Source organism: Pimephales promelas, chromosome 12 (genome assembly GCF_988280905.1).
Source record: "Pimephales promelas chromosome 12, fPimPro1.hap1.1, whole genome shotgun sequence".
Classification (NCBI taxonomy): domain Eukaryota; kingdom Metazoa; phylum Chordata; class Actinopteri; order Cypriniformes; family Leuciscidae; genus Pimephales; species Pimephales promelas.
In genome coordinates, this window is record NC_142780.1 from 35892258 (window position 1) to 35908807 (window position 16550).

A 16550-nucleotide genomic window follows, 5' to 3' on the forward strand; every position below is an offset into this window, starting at 1 on the left:
GCATTTTAACTTCAGTTACAGTTATAAATAAAGAGATATAAAAAATGAATACTTTTATAATGCATAAAGGCTTGAAGTAAAGCGTCACCAAAAATGGTGAATTCTGTGATTGTATGATCCTCATATTACATGAACATGATTGTAAAACTTGTAAAAATGTTAATTTCTCTAATATGGATCCACACAAATTCTTCCTTTGGCACATACTCTCATTTTCCCATGCAAAGCAAATAAAGCAGGCCTTTCCACTGATATCTACACAATTATATATGCCAAATCTAAACGAAGGGACATTTAATTACAGGAGAAGTGCAGCGCGGTGGAACTACACATGCAGCATTAATGAGTGTTTCTGCACATGAATTCATTAACTTGTAAACCGTATAAAAGCAAAGCTTTGCTGCATGTGTCCTCAGACTGTCATTGTGTTCGTACAGATAATGGCGTCTTCACCTGTCAAGACTGAATCTGTAAACGCACACACACACACACACACACACACTGAAAGTCTTTTCTACCAAACAAATGGTGCGTTTAGTCCCGCCGGCATGATGGCACGTAAAGCGAGCTCTTGTTTGCAGGTTGCGCTCGCTGTGCGCCTGTCTATAGTTGTTAGTGCTGATTGCACGGGGATTGTGGGATTATTCCCCTCCCTTGATTTGAAAAAATCTAAATGTTATTGAGTGTTTTTTAGTCTGATATTTTGCTAGCCGTGCCGAGGGCCCGCGGTGCTCTACAGAGTCCTCTTAGTCCCGCTTAACCAGGCGTCTGACAAACACTGCTGATTCTTATTCGGCCAACCTTTACAAACACCTCAGCTATAGTCTAGTCTACTTTATCTTGATAGTCTACTTTAGACATGTCAACTAACTCTCATTAGAGTGTTAGTAGAATAAGTTGACATGTTGTATAAAGTTACTTAAGGAATAAGGGAATAACACTTTAACCTGTTAACTGTCACCCCCCCTTTTTTTGAATAGACATGAAAATGCACATTTCGAACTTAAATGGTTGTAATTCAAGAATGCTTTGGAATATAGACATATGATTGGTCTTGTTTTAAAGAAGACATTTGGCAGATTTTTGTAGAAGTGAAATAAATTAAGAAAGTGAAACAGAAAAAAGTTATAGAAGTTTGAGTTTGTGGAAATGTACAATGTAAAAATATTAATTATTCATATTTTACATAAAATATATATTTTCAAAACCTGGGCTACTCTAAAATGGCAGAAAGATCAAAGCCAAAAATCTGAACAAGTTGTGTTTCAAATTTTAGGTTGATATCTAAAAAAATGAGCTTTCAGTAAGATTTTGTTTGGGCGCAGTACCAAACTTTTTCACTAGGGCACAATCAGACTCCATTACTGCCCATATAAGGGCGCCTGCATTTCCATTCGTGTTTTGAGTGATATGAACCATTATTTTCACAATTTTCATACAATTTCTGAAGTAGAGATCCTATTCAGAAGTAGCATGGGAAGTTTGGCAGATTTTGATATGAATTCAACCTCTAAGAAACACATACAAAGAACACGCATGTAAGTCATAGCTAGCTGCCACGTCACACATGGTGAATTTATTATGTTTTTCTTGATATTTCAAACTTTTCAGACCTTTTTTTTTCCAAAATAATTGAATGGATTCTATCTTTTGAACTTTTGGCATGAAAACAAACTGAGGTATCTACCATTTTTTCATGATTTTTCATGTTTACTGCTATTTTAAAATAAAGGTCTGAACACGCCTTATGAGTATGAAAATATTCTTGTTTTATATTGATAAATTATGGCTCCTCTGTAATATATTTTGAAAATCAGTCACCAAATATGGAAACTAGAGATTGTAAGCTTTCAAATGATATATAGTTTGTCAATATTATTTAAGGTATTTACTAAGATATTATTGTTTTAAAAATATAGTGGCAAACGTCCCACCTGTGGGACGGTGACAGTTAAGTAGAGCCCCTATCATGGACTTTTGAAAATGACTGTTCATATGGTGTGGACTATAGCTCTAAGGGAATGAAAACATCCTGCAAAGATTTATATCTGAAAGTGCACCGTATATAAAGTTATTGTCTTTCAAAAGTGAGAGTCGACTCTGAGTCTATGAAATTAATTGTTTTTGAAACGAGTCATTAGCTGTTACATCGTGACGTAGAGACATATTGGCCGCGCCCAGCAGACGGAAGTGTAAACTTCAAGTCTACACATTCAAATACTTCATCATAGCATCATGTCGAGAAGATGCTGTGTTCGACAATGCAAAGATAGTTCAGCCACTTTGTTTTCATTGTCCAGGGACGAGCATGTGAAGAATCGGTGGTTAGAGGTCATATTTGCATCGATAGCACAACAGTATAGCCCGATTTTGTTCTCATCATTTTAATTAATCGTTCAAAAACATAAATGAATTTAAATGTGGATTCGCAAGCGGTTGTTCCTGAAGGAGGGCTCAGTGTATATGGATCAGCTTCCTCCTTCGAATCACAACCTGTGAGTATTATTAATAATTGTTGCTTTTATGGGTTTTGAATGGTTTTGTTGCGTCGGGGCGCGAGGCAGTATGTGTGTGTGTGTGTAAGTTACGCTCAGCGCAGCTTCTAGGTCTCCAATGTCAATTTTTTTTAAATATGTGAAATGTTTGTCGCTGTTATTGGAGTTGTAATAAAGAATAGAGCGACTTGTAGTACTGCAGCGCTTTATCAATATGTTTATGCGTTATGCTAACAAACAATAACTGACTGGGTCTGTCATCTGACCAATCACCGCCGATTAGCGTCACGCAAAGGGAGTGGTTTGGAAAAATGAGTCGTTGTACGAATCATTTGGGAGTCGGTGAGCGAATCAGTTAAAAATAAATGCGTATTATAAGACAAATAAAGTGTTTTATATCCTTGCATGCATGTTAAACTGTTTTTGGGAACTCCTAAAACAAAAATAGGAACATTTCAAATGCTATGATAGGAGCTCTTTAATTCTACAATATGGTGTAAAAACGTCTGAGTGGTGCCCTCTTCAGGTTGAACGGTGGCTACTGCAGTTGAATTTTCCTATTGGAAGTTGTGGTGCCCTGTGATTTAAGCACGCCCTTCCGCACAGAGAGACACGCCCTCTTCACTGGTCCCCGCCCACTTTTACAGCATTTTTCAAATATTGCCAGTGGGTGGAGTCAGGCTCTGACCAAGGCTAACATATCCATAGTACATTTTTAATAAACTTAAATTTGATTTCAGGAGGCCTTTAAAGTCGGGATGAAACAATAGTCTAGAAGTGAAGGGCGGAGCTTGATTTTGTCTGTGGAGAATTGATTGGATGGCTGTGGTTTGCTATTGGTGGATCTCATGTGAGTGACAGGTTGTAGCTCCGCCCTCGTCATCAGAGAAGAGATGTCGCTGAAGTTATTATGATTCAGGATTACCAGGAATCTATTATAATGATGTGCAGCAATAAATCATTTGAAATAAACACTGATTTATTTAGTTTAGATTTGCCTATGTGCTCGTCACCACCTTGCCTCGTTGTAATCTTGTAAGTGAATCCTTGCAAGTAGGCCTATTTGCTATTGATTTGTAATCTGTAGCCTAATACAAGCTGTGTGTGTGTTTGTATTTCTAAGGCAATTGTAAACAGTACGCTTGTGTTTTTGAAAGTCTCTTCTGTTTGCCAAGGCTGCATTTGTGTTTAAAAATACAGTAAAAATTGTGAAATATTATTACAATGTAAAATTGCTAGATTTCTATGTGAATATACAGTAAAGTGTAATTTATTCCTGTGATCAAAGCTGAATTTTCAGCATCATTACTCCAGTCTTCAGTGTCACATGATCCTTCTAATTTGATGATTTCATTAGCCAACTATGTCTTTACTTTACAATTTAATGCATCCTTGTCTTACTTAAATCTTTTTTTACAGTGTTTAAATTACCTTTAAACAAACTGTTAGCAAAAAAATAAAATAAATTCTGTATCCAGCTGTCAATCCCTGGCTTTGGTCTTGAGTAAGTGGCGTAAAGAGGCAGTTTAAGTGCGGGATTTGCTCCAACACACACCCTGACGCCAGAGACCTGCATTTTGTCACTCAAACTGTGTTCAATCTCAGCATGAGCATCTTCTCGTGCAGCAGCTGTAATTGTAGAGTTGAAGGCCGGTCAACTGTGTGTGTGAGTGTGTGTGAGGGAACTGACACTGTTGCTATGGCTGCCGTTGAGCTGCTGATGAATGCATGTCTGACGCCGGTGGTCGTGCGAGATTCACTCGGTGAGAGAGAGACTAGAGACATTTTGTTCAAAATTTGTACTAACTTCATCAAATGCAACAATAAAACACAAATTAAAAATTAGGCGAAAAAAAAATCTATAAGCCTATCCTACAAACAACAAGATATATTGATGCCTGTCACAAAAAGAGGGAGTCGACTAATCAGTGATGAGCTCACACAAACACACACACACACACACACACACACACACACTGAATTCTAAATTGTTCATAGAATTCTGAAATGTTCACTGTAAAAAAAAAAATCCATTAAATTTACGGGAAAACTCCGGCAGCTGTGGTTACCAGAGTTTTCCTGTTAAAAGTACGGTAGCAACATTTTAGGTTTTACAGACTTTGACCGTTTTTAATTTTACAGCAATAAACCGTATTTCATTATTTGATATAATGTTAATTTACTGACATTTTGAAGTATTAATATCTGTTTTATTCAATTGCAATACACCGACAGCCGTCAATCACAGCAATAATGAGAGTCAAATGATCAATTAAGCTCATCATTATCAGCTCTTCCACAAAAGAGTTCATACTACTATATAAGCTGCACAGTGTCATTCACACAAACATTAAACATGGTAACATATTGAAATTTTAAAAATGAAAAAAGAATTAATTTAACAACGTTAAATGTAACATAAAACCCCTATAGTGCACATAACTGATAGGAAAAAAAAAACTAAGAAAATTATGAATAAACAGTTAAAATACATTAAATGTGAAGTGTCACGCAGGGAATTGCGGGAAAGTCAGTTTACATTTTTTCACTGTAAATTATACAATGACTTCTTCTTTTTCACTTCCAAAAGCTGTAAATTTAACATTATTTTACAGTAAAACTACATTAAATGTACCATTATATATATCACAGTTATTTACCGGAAACTTTCTGTTAACCAATTAACAGTTTTTCACTGTAGCATTTTTACAGTCTTTTACTGTTAAAATCACGAGTTGATTAATTGTTCTACTTATCTTTTTTTTAATTATTTTTCATGCATGAATGTGTACATGTATGATGATTGGAAATGCAATACATTGAAACAATTGTCATGCCAATAAAGCACATTTCGAATTGAATTGAGAGGCTGAAAATCTCATCGTTCTCCGAGTTCCCGCTCGCCCCGGTCCCGTGTGTTAAAGGGACCAGCGAGGGTCTCCATGAGGAGTAATGCGATTGTGCCGCCACATATTTGAGAAGAGCCGGTGGTCACGGTCTCTGCTCCATCACAGAGTGTGTGTGTGTGTGTGTGTGTGTGCTCCATCACACCTCAGTGGAGGACAGGCCTGCTGTTATTCTGTTAGATTTGAGCTGCGCCAGAGGCCACGTCTACATTCATCCGGATACATTTGAAAAGAGAAAAAATAGTTGTTTACACAGGGACCGTTTTCATAAACTTGCATTCTGAAACTCCGTTTGCATTTTCAGGCACTCAAATTGCCGCTGTCATGTAGCCTAGCCTAAACCAACGGCCAAACGCATACAAGTTTTTACTTTTTAGTTAAAAACGATGTCGTGTAAACAGCCACATTTTCATTTCGAAACATCTTTTTCTCTCCGTTTTGGCTTTCAATTTGGCCACATTTACACATATATGACACATTACACATGGATTACACAGAGAAACTAATAGATAAATCCATAAACAGTAAAATAAATGGACACAGCGACCCCATTGATTTCAACAGAGAAAACTGAAGGCCATTTGATCGCCAGGCGTACTCCAGCCTGTCACATGAGCAACCCGTATGTCTTTTAGTAGCTGTGCCGAGTGAAATCTGAATAATTCCCTTCGTAATCTCACAGAGACGGAGAGAGTGAGTATTAGCATGTCCATGAGCAGCAGGATCAACTTTATGACTCCCTATGGGCTTCTCCCTCGAACTTTATGCCTCCACGTCCCCCGATTGCACGCGAGCTTCACCTCCAGTTTATACGGTAATTTCTCTAATCGCAATCCTTAGCCCATTTTTACAAAACACTGCTTATACGGGCCCATAACGTAAGATACAAAGTAATGGAGCCTTTTATACATTATCATGTTTCTTTAGAAATAAATAATGGACAAATGGAGTCTTTGGACGCCTCAGATGTAAAGTTATTCGCTGTCAAAGTGACGCCAAAATGAATGGGAGTCAATAGCGTGCTAACAGCAGGTGAAGTTCTGCTACAATGGCGGGATATATTACCCTCTTGGATAAATCCGCCGTCGAGCGCCATCTTAAGGCCGGATTCAAATATAGACCTTATGCACCAGAGAAACGTGGGCGCCGTCATCTTTAGAATATTGTCTTTGAACTTCCGGTTCTGTATATTTCATTGGCATCGCTGTCGAGGAGTAGCCTAATTAGCCGGTGAAGTGGATTTACTAATTGTAGAGTCAACAAAAGTTATCATGAGCATTGTAATGTTTATCATAAGCATTCTAAAGCAGATGTCTTAACAAATGTCGAACGGGAATTTTTTTACGAGCAGTTCATTCATACCTATGCAAGATCGCTGTGGAAATACAGACCGGAACGAGCGCAACGCTGAAAAGGGGCGGGGCTACCTAAGGTCTATAGCGTCTAAAAACGCGTAGAAAACGCTGGGCGCGCCGCATTCTCCTTTTCCCAAAGCGCTAGGGCGGTTGCGCCACGGTTGGTTCTTGTCACGTGACCTACTCTGCGCTTATGGCGCGCTTGCGGCATTCTGAAGAGTTTAGATGTTTTTATCTCGATGCGGCGGGGACGCGCTTGGAAAAAACGAGCGCGTCGCACCGCGACCGCGTCGCTTCCATTATCGCATCCGGCGCGATATATGTTAACAGGGAAACTCTGCCGAACTGGTTCAATATGTATCACGTGACAATACTTGACTGTGTGGACGGAAGACAAAACTAAAAAGATACGTTTTCAAACGGAAAATTATTAGTACTCATCAGTGCAATTAAACACCACAGTGGGACATGATTGGAGCACCATGGGAAGTACACAAAAATATACAGTGATATGGTACAGTTGTTGGTTACACTTTATTTTAAGGTGTCATTGTTACAGTGTGATAGGCTATATTTAACCTACTAACATTAAGCACTTACTATGACGGTTAATTGCATGTAATTATGCATAATTTACTGTTATTATTACTTTGGTAAGTACATGTAGCATATGTAACAAGGACACTAAAATAAAGTGTTACCAAATAAACGTATCTGATATCCGTGTTAATTGTACCATGTTTATTTGCTAAGGCATTTATATTCCTATGGAGTGTACAGTATTAACACATCGGGTCCAGACGGATTCCTGCTGTCTGTTTTTCCCAGTGTACAGAAGTAAGAAACGGCGGGTTATTGTGTTCTTCTTTGTGCTTTAGCACCTCTTGGCACTGTCGTTCTGAATGCCCTGCCCAAGGGTACAAAAGCCTGTCCACTATCGAGGGATTGAATTGGCTTTCTGCCACTCGCCTCCATCGCCACCTGGGAAGATCCGAGAGGAATCCTGGAGCTTCTGCGGAAAATTGATTGAACTACGTCGTGATTCATTTCGCCCACCTAAATTAGGCTACCGGCTGGCTCCCTTGTTTACATAATTAATATGCAGCGCGGGCTTTAATCTGATGTTGTTATTTATCTTGAAGCTCCTTTAGTAAAATTATTAGCCCACTGATTTACTTTATGCCACGGAATAGATCATTCGATTATACCTGTTATTTTCACATGCCATGCGGAAACACACAACAGTGTTGAACGTAGTAATGGCGCTCCTAATATACTGATAACAGATATAAGATGCTGTCTTTTCACCCGGGAACGAGTTCAGATGAGAAAACGCTACTTTACTTTCTACAAACTATGAGTAACTTCATGTCAACTCAGTCACTGGAGTATTAGTCAACTTAATATTTGCTAACACTTCATTTTGACGCTCTTCAACAGATATTCAACAGACTATAAGTACGACATGTCTACTTCTACTAACCCGAGCTCTGACCCACAGCCAGTTGGAAAATTACTTATAGTTTGTAGAATGTCTGAAGAAAATAAGAGAAACAAAATAAGAAATATTAGATCAAATATCAAAACCCTGCTTTGACATCTTCAAACAAGAATTTCATTTGTACTTAAAGGGATAGTTAACAGTTCACTAAACATATTTAGATATGGAAATTACAATGGGAGATGATTTCGATATATCAACTGACGTTGATTTTTTTTTCCGCAACCGTGCAAGAGATCAAGACCTGTGGCAGACTTGTGGTTACAAGAGGTAATAACGATATAAATACTGTTCGTTTTCTTACACAAACCGCTTGTTTCGTGTCAATGTGTACTTTACGAGTCATTAAATCATGTTTAATTTGGACTTCTCTATGCATGCTCTTTGAGGTGGTGACCATAGACCTGCATTATATGACTGACAGACAAGAACGGTTTGACCTAAAAATATCAAAATTGAAAATACTGTGGAAACAAAGACACCTACATCTTGGATGCCCTTGAGGTAAGATAAAACATACCAAAAATTAATTTCAAAGTGAACTATCCCTTTAAGTTAAATTTCAATGTCTGAAGAAAGCTAGAATTTGTCATGTTTAATATTCTTTCATAATATGCTTGTATTAATTTTTTGTGCCAACTTTGGTTTTTCTCTTTTTTCTTTGACAAATAATTCCAAATAGGTAAATTATAGGCAGCTTAATATTATTTTTTTGGTTGACTTTTGAACTATAACTTGTTTATTGTCTGAAAGTTTGTCCATTTTTTGTATCTTATGTTTGTTAAAATTGGCAATCAAAATTAGATCAAATATCATGCAAATCAAAAGTAGCTAATGGTGTTTTAACGAACCCAGTGTCTCTCTGGCGCTCATTGCTGCTCTTCGGCTCACTGTGATTGGCTCATGACCATTGATATGATTCATCCCTGTGATTGGCTCATGATCATTGATATGACTCATCAATGTGATTGGCTGATTACACTGCGATTGCAGTAATTTCTGCCTCTTGTGCTCATGAATGTTTGCAGATCGGCTCAAATCTGTGGAAATGGACTAATTACAGCACATGTAAACAAACCTCCCGCTCAGACACTTCCAGTCATGTTTGAATTTAAAATCAACTTCAGATGACTTGAAATAGCATATTTGAGTGATCTAGTCTTTTAGCTTATTCCGGTTAATAAATTCCTGGCAAATTTGATGAACAACAGTTAATATAAGTTTTAAGAAAATTTGACTATTCTTAAACATTTTTAATATGGGAAAAATATACTGATTGGACCATTAATTGTGTGGAAGAGTAGAAAGTTGGGTTTGCTGTTTCGAATGAGAAGCCATTCCTATATGTGTGGATGCTTTGGGGAAAATGCAAGCATTTGTGTGGTCGATGCATCTGTATATGGACTGATATGGAGGAAATCAGGCAGGTCAGACTGTAATTACTGCAGGACCGATAGACCGTTGTGTGTGTGTGTGTGTGTGTGTGAGAGGTCTGGAGATCCGCTGATGAGAACTGAGAGCTGCTGCTGGAGTGATTGAGACCGCTAGCACAGGTTAACATGGAGAAACTCAACAGGTGATGAGCCAATCAAACGATGCGTTAGTTAGATGACTTCTGCTGAAGACCCGACCTATGGATAGTGTAGATATTCAAGGGTCCTCAAACAATCAGCTGGAAACACTGGGTATTGCTCATTTAACTCCTTTTTATTGTTAATATAATATCAGTGAGTATTGTCATTTCTAAGGTAACAGTTTAAGTAAAATGCATTATATCTAGGGCTGTCAAACGATTAATCGCGATTAAAGGCATCCAAAATAAAAGTTTGTGTTTACGTAATATATGTGGGTGCACTGTGTATAATTATTTTATATGTATAAATACACACACATGCTTGTATGTATTTAAGAAATATTTTCAGGTATAATATATAATAAATTTAATTTTAAATTATAATATACATTTTAAATTTTAAATAATTTAATTTTTTTATTAATATAAATTAAATTTATATTTTTATAATATATAAATATATATATTTTATACATAAATAATATTTTTGTCTTAAATATACATACATGTGTGTATATATATATATATATATATATATATATATATATATATATATACATACAAAATAATTATACACAGTGCACCCACATATATTATGTAAACACAAAACTTTTATTTTGGATGCGATTAATCACAATTAATCGTTTGACAGCCCTAATAATATCTCTTCATAAATAATTGAAACCAGAGTTAAAATGCAATTTAATAGTAGCCTTTTCCTTGTTTCATCTGTAATTGGTTGTTTGCACGTTATTAAAAAATATAATTTACCCTTTAAATGCATAAAGAAGTAATGTAATTTCAACCCCTTGACATGGTGATACTTGACTGTTGTGTTTATTATTGATTTAACTATTATAGCTCCTTAAAAATAAATGACAATTAATACGTTTTATTGGATTATTTGAATGCAAAACATTATAATTTTCTAATTTTGTAGTTCATCATACTTGAAACCTCTTTGGTAAAGCGTAAACTGCTGTATTTAATATGTAAACGGATGTGCTTTGCTTAAATTACAGTATGTTGTGATGGTGTGTAATGGCTGATGGGTAAAATGATGGTGGCACTTTTGACCAATTCTGTGTTTCTATTTTGAAGATTGATGGTTTCTACTGTTCATTGAGGTCATTTTTGTGACTCAGAATTGCAGAATTGCTATTGATTTGAAGTTTTCCAGGTTTCCCAAACGCCTGCCATTGGTTTATCTGTAAGATTGAGAAAACTGCAACACTTCACCTTGAAGTGTGATACACTGTAATAAAGTGTTGCATTGCATAACCTTGATCTCGTGCCCTAGCGAGAGACAATATTTGAGCGTTATCTCCAGAGTCTTATTAGCAGCTTCATGGATACTCATCACATGCGGTAGTGCCGTATGGGAAATTGGGGTCATAATTATCCTTAATAAAAGGTTAAGTGACCTGTCATGGACGTCGAGAAGGTTGTGTGCAATGGTGCTTTTAACAGCATCGCTGATCCTTCTATTTTTGAGCTTCTCTTGAGTTCAATTCATCCGCTCGCCTCAAAGAGCCATTTCATCTGCGGCGCTTCAAACACGGGAACTATTTATAACGAGAGCGTTCGAGCTCGTCCATCTCTCTGTGTGAAGTCACGGGCTATCGACAAAAATACATTTAGAGACCTACAGTAGTGCTGGGGACTTTAATCTGACTCTTTGTCGAGTTATTTCAAGTCCATCTCCAAACTTTTTGGCAGGAGGCTTGCGCTCTTTTGCGTGTTTGTGAACAATGGAAACTTCAAATGAAACTTTAAAATTAGCCTTCTTCAAGAGATCCGGAGAGGCTTGAGCAGAAATAGACGAGTGACAGCAGAGCGGTGACAAACGAGACGTCAGAACGCTTCACTCAGAGATTGAGATTTGTCCTCAGGAACCTGCGATCACGAGTCGAGCCGATGCCGAATCATCCTCGTGTGTCCTGGCTTTTGGAGCTTCCATTTTGCAGGATTTCCTGGGAATCGTGTGTGGAGCGATAGGCTATAACCTCGGCTTTACTGTGTGCTGCGTTATGACTGTGACTGCAATAAGATTTGTCAATATAGCGATATGATTGTGCGATTTAGGGCGCATGAGTTTCTATAAGAACTGACGAGTAACACGGAGTCGCCATAATTACTAATAAATAACCAACAACTATTTGGCAATTACAGCTCAATGGAAGTCATCAACCTGCGTTCAACAGGGTTCTTCCATCCATCCATCATCCATCCTTCCTTCCTTCCTTCCTTCCATCCAGATTAATGTATCCATCCATCCATTTTTCCATCCATCCATCATCCATTCATAGGGATAAATATATCCATCCATCCATCCATCAATCCATCTAATGTGTCCATCCTTCCTTCCTTCCATCCATCCGGATTAATGTATCATCCATCCATTTTTCCATCCATCCATCCATCCATTCATAGGGAGATAAATCCATCCATCCTTCCTTCCTTCCATCCATCCATTTTTCCATCCATTCATAGGGATAAATCCGTCCATCCATCCATCCATCAATCCATCCAATTAATGTGTCCATCCATCCATCCTTCCTTCCTTCCTTCCATCCGGATTAATGTATCATCCATCCATTTTTCCATCCATCCATCCATCCATTCATAAGGAGATGAATCCATCCATCCTTCCTTCCTTCCATCCATCCGGATTAATGTATCCATCCATCCATTTTCCATCCATCCATCCATTCATAGGGATAAATCCATCCTTCCAACCTTCCAACCTTCCATCCATCCATCCTTCCTTCCTTCCTTCCTTCCTTCCTTCCTTCCTTCCTTCCTTCCATCCATCCATCCATCCATCCATCCATCCATCCGGATTAATGTATCCATCCATCCATTTTCCATCCATCCATCCATTCATAGGGATAAATCCATCCATCCATCCATCCATCCTTCCAACCTTCCATCCATCCATCCATCCATCCTTCCTTCCTTCCTTCCTTCCATCCATCCGGATTAATGTATCCATCCATCCATTTTCCATCCATCCATCCATTCATAGGGATAAATCCATCCATCCATCCATCCATTCATCCATCAATCCTTCCAACCTTCCATCCATCCTTCTTTCCTTCCTTTCTTCCTTCCTTCCTTTCTTCCTTCCTTTCTTCCTTCCTTCCTTCCTTCCTTCCGGACTTCCGGATTAATGTATCCATCCATCCATTTTTCCATCCATCTAATTAATGTGTCCATCCATCCTTCCTTCTTTCCCTCCTTCCATCCAGATTAATGTATCCATCCATCCATTTTTCCATCCATCTATTCATAGGGATAAATCCGTCCATCAATCCATCCATCCATCCAATTAATGTGTCCATCCATCCAATCCCAGTATAGCGATATGGTCCAGCTCTCGGTGTGCGATTTAGAGCGCATGAGTTTTTTAAGAACTGACGAGTAACACGGAGTCGCCATAATTACCAACATACTAATGAGCACTAATTAAATAACGAACAACTATTTGGCAATTACAGCTCAATGGAAGTCATCAACCTGCCTTCAACAGGGTCACATGGGCTTCGGCTGTACAAATGTCACAGGTGGTTTATTCATACATACAGTATGTTGCTTTTATAATGCTGGCTTTTATGAGGGTCAGATTTGTTGTTAATGTTCTTTGGAGGTCGAATGGCCAAACAAACCACTTTCTATTTATAACCGACACAAAGAGGGAAGAATGATTCACCGGCACTAACTAAATCACCATCCCTAGAGTCAACAGTCACTGTAAAAGTTGAATAAATATTATTCTGTCGTTCGCAGGCCCTGAGGTCTGTAGTTATTATATACGGTCTCCACGCTCGAGTACGTCTGCTCTTTTGATGTATTAAAAAGCCGATAGTCTTCTGAACCAAACCTATGCTTTTCATTAGATGCTAACCTTGACCTTTCAATTTCCATAACATTTACAGTGTGACGTTTAATGCCCCGAGGCCGCGGCACACTTGACTCCAGAACATTTGATTTTAACAAGGAAAAATGGATTTGAACAGATCATTATAAATGAGTCTAAAATCAACTGTAACAAGGCAGAGAAAGGCTTAAGGGATTAGTCCGGTCTTAAAATGTGTTTCTGGTGCCAGTTTTTCCTCCTTAATTACTGTAGTCCGTCAAGTCGTGTATCTCTCGAACAAAGGCATGATACAGCAAACTTCGGCTCTTCTCCAATACGGTGTGTTTATCATTTGCCCGTTCATTGTTCAAACGCCATTTTTGTTATATTGTTCAATCCAATGTTTGAGCATCCACATTCGTTCATACACAAAGCAGCCCTTGTGAGCCCTTGAACCTGAATTTAACAAGCTAGACTGGTCTTTCCCTGTTAAACAAGACTTACAATGACTGCATATTAATCAGACTCTTGTTTTAGGTGGCTAATTAGAGCCCGAATCCAGACAGCTGTCCTGGCTGAATGATTAACGGCGGCGCGGGGTATTGTATTGTACAGTCCAGCTTATTTTAGTCAATATTGACTTTTTGGAGGCAAATTAGTGTGTTTTCGTTATGGGTTTGAGTAAAATGTTAAAATTTCAAAATGAACATTGTTTCTCTGAAAGCTTTTGTATCATTATTAACTAGCGCTCAATAGTTTGTGGTCACTACGAATAAAGAAACTTAAGAAATTAATGCTTTTACTCAGCAAGGATGCATTAAATTGATCAAAAGTGACAGTAAATTCATTTGTAATGTTACAAAAGCTTTTTTTCAACACTGATAATAATGTTTCTTGATCATCAAATCATCAGAGTGATTTCTGAAGGATCATGTGACACTGAAGACTGGAGTAATGATGCTGAAAATCACAGGAATAAATTACACTGCACTAGATATTCACATTTTATATTGAAATAATATTGCACAATATTACTGCTTTTATTTTGGATCAAGTAAATGCAGCCTTAGTGAGCAGAAGAGACTTCTTTATCACTTCTATATGTAAACACACACACACACACACACACACACACACACACACGCATACAAACAAACACACACACATGGATATACAGTACACACACACACACACACGTATATATATATATATATATATATATATATATATACTCACACATATACTGTATAGACACACACACACACACATATATAGATATGTATATATATTAGGGCTGTGCAAAAATTAATTGCGATTAATCGCATCCAAAATAAAAGTCTGTGTTTACATAATATATTTGTGTGTGCTGTATATAATTATTTTGTATATATAAATACACACACATGCATGCATATATTTAAGAAAATGTGTTATTCATATATAAAATATTTATATTTATATAATATAGATATTTTATTTATATATACTGTATATACACAGAATTTAAGCGCAAATAATTCTTAAATATATACATGCATGCATGGGTATTTATATATACAAAATAATTATATACAGCACACACAAATATATTATGTAAACACAGACTTTTATTTTGGATGCGATTAATTGCAATTAATTTTTGCACAGCCCTAATGTATATATATGTGTACTCACACAGATACTGTATATAGACACACACGCATACACAAATACTGACACACACATGCTGTATATAGACACCCATACTGTACACACACATGAATATACTGTAGACAAACACACACACACACACACCCACATACACGCACACACACATACATATATATATACAGTATATATATATATATATATATATATATATATATATATATATATATTTTTTTTTTCCTTGCAAAATAAAGGTAAAAATACATAATAAAGGTATAAAAATAATTTTCTGAGCATCTGCGTGACATGAATGATAGTTTTCATGGAGGAGTTTTGTTGCTATTATTATCTGTGCTTTTATTTAATCAGTCGGAATAGTTTTGTTCTCTCCAGAGAAAGGCCGGTGTTGACCCGGTCCAGCAGGCCAGAGGAGATGTGGAGTCCAGATCCCACAGCGCTGTGCTTTCCTTCATTAGATGGACAGATCTCGTTGCTGCAATGTCAAGCAAAGGCGAGCGATCAGGCCAAACGAGCCGATCAGATTCATGAGAGTCGAGCCTCCTGGTGAGAGGAGGAGCTGCTCAGGGCTTTGATAGTAATATTGTCGGGATTATATACGGCTGTCGTGCCCTTGAGCACAACACTTAACCTGCGGCTGCTCCGTGAATACACACGCTAAAGAATAGGTAATACCCCGGCACAAAATTAAAATGATCTGCGGAGCAAAGATGAGTTCCCGTGTTTCTTCTGCCGGTCTGTTCTTCTAAGAGTCTCTGAAACATTATCACTATAAAACGGGACGCCGCTACTAAGAGTACACTAGTGGATAATAATCATATAAAGAGACTCGTTTGGCTCCGTTTCAAAACATAGTGAGCTTAATTACGGTCTGCTCACTACATAGGCACCCTAACTGATACACTCTAAAAAATGCTGGGTTGTTTTAACCCAACTTTGGGTCAAATATGGACTAACCCAGTCGTTGGGTTAAATTTTTACATTACATTTTTAACCCAACATTTCGGGTTTGTCCATATTTGACCCAAAATTGGGTTAGAACAACCCAGCATTTTTTAGAGTGTATGAACCCTCATTAGTGACAGTCTTGTGGGCTCACCGGACATGTTGTTGGTCCACTAGACGGTAAGGGCACATGAAGTTCGCTGTTTGGGACAGAGCCGTGGAGTGCTATCACTGCAAACTTGTCTCACAAT

The 16550-nt window shown here is 37.6% G+C and overlaps 1 long non-coding RNA gene across 1 annotated transcript in view; it reads left to right on the top strand.

Moving 5' to 3' along the window:
- The window catches only part of LOC148977080 (uncharacterized), a 301169-nt gene extending 284920 nt beyond the window's left edge, over window positions 1–16249 (top strand). The window contains exon 7 of the long non-coding RNA XR_016145834.1: window positions 15715–16249. This is a non-coding gene — a long non-coding RNA (uncharacterized LOC148977080). The remainder of the gene's footprint in view (window positions 1–15714) is intronic.
- Window positions 16250–16550: the final 301 nt, after the last annotated feature.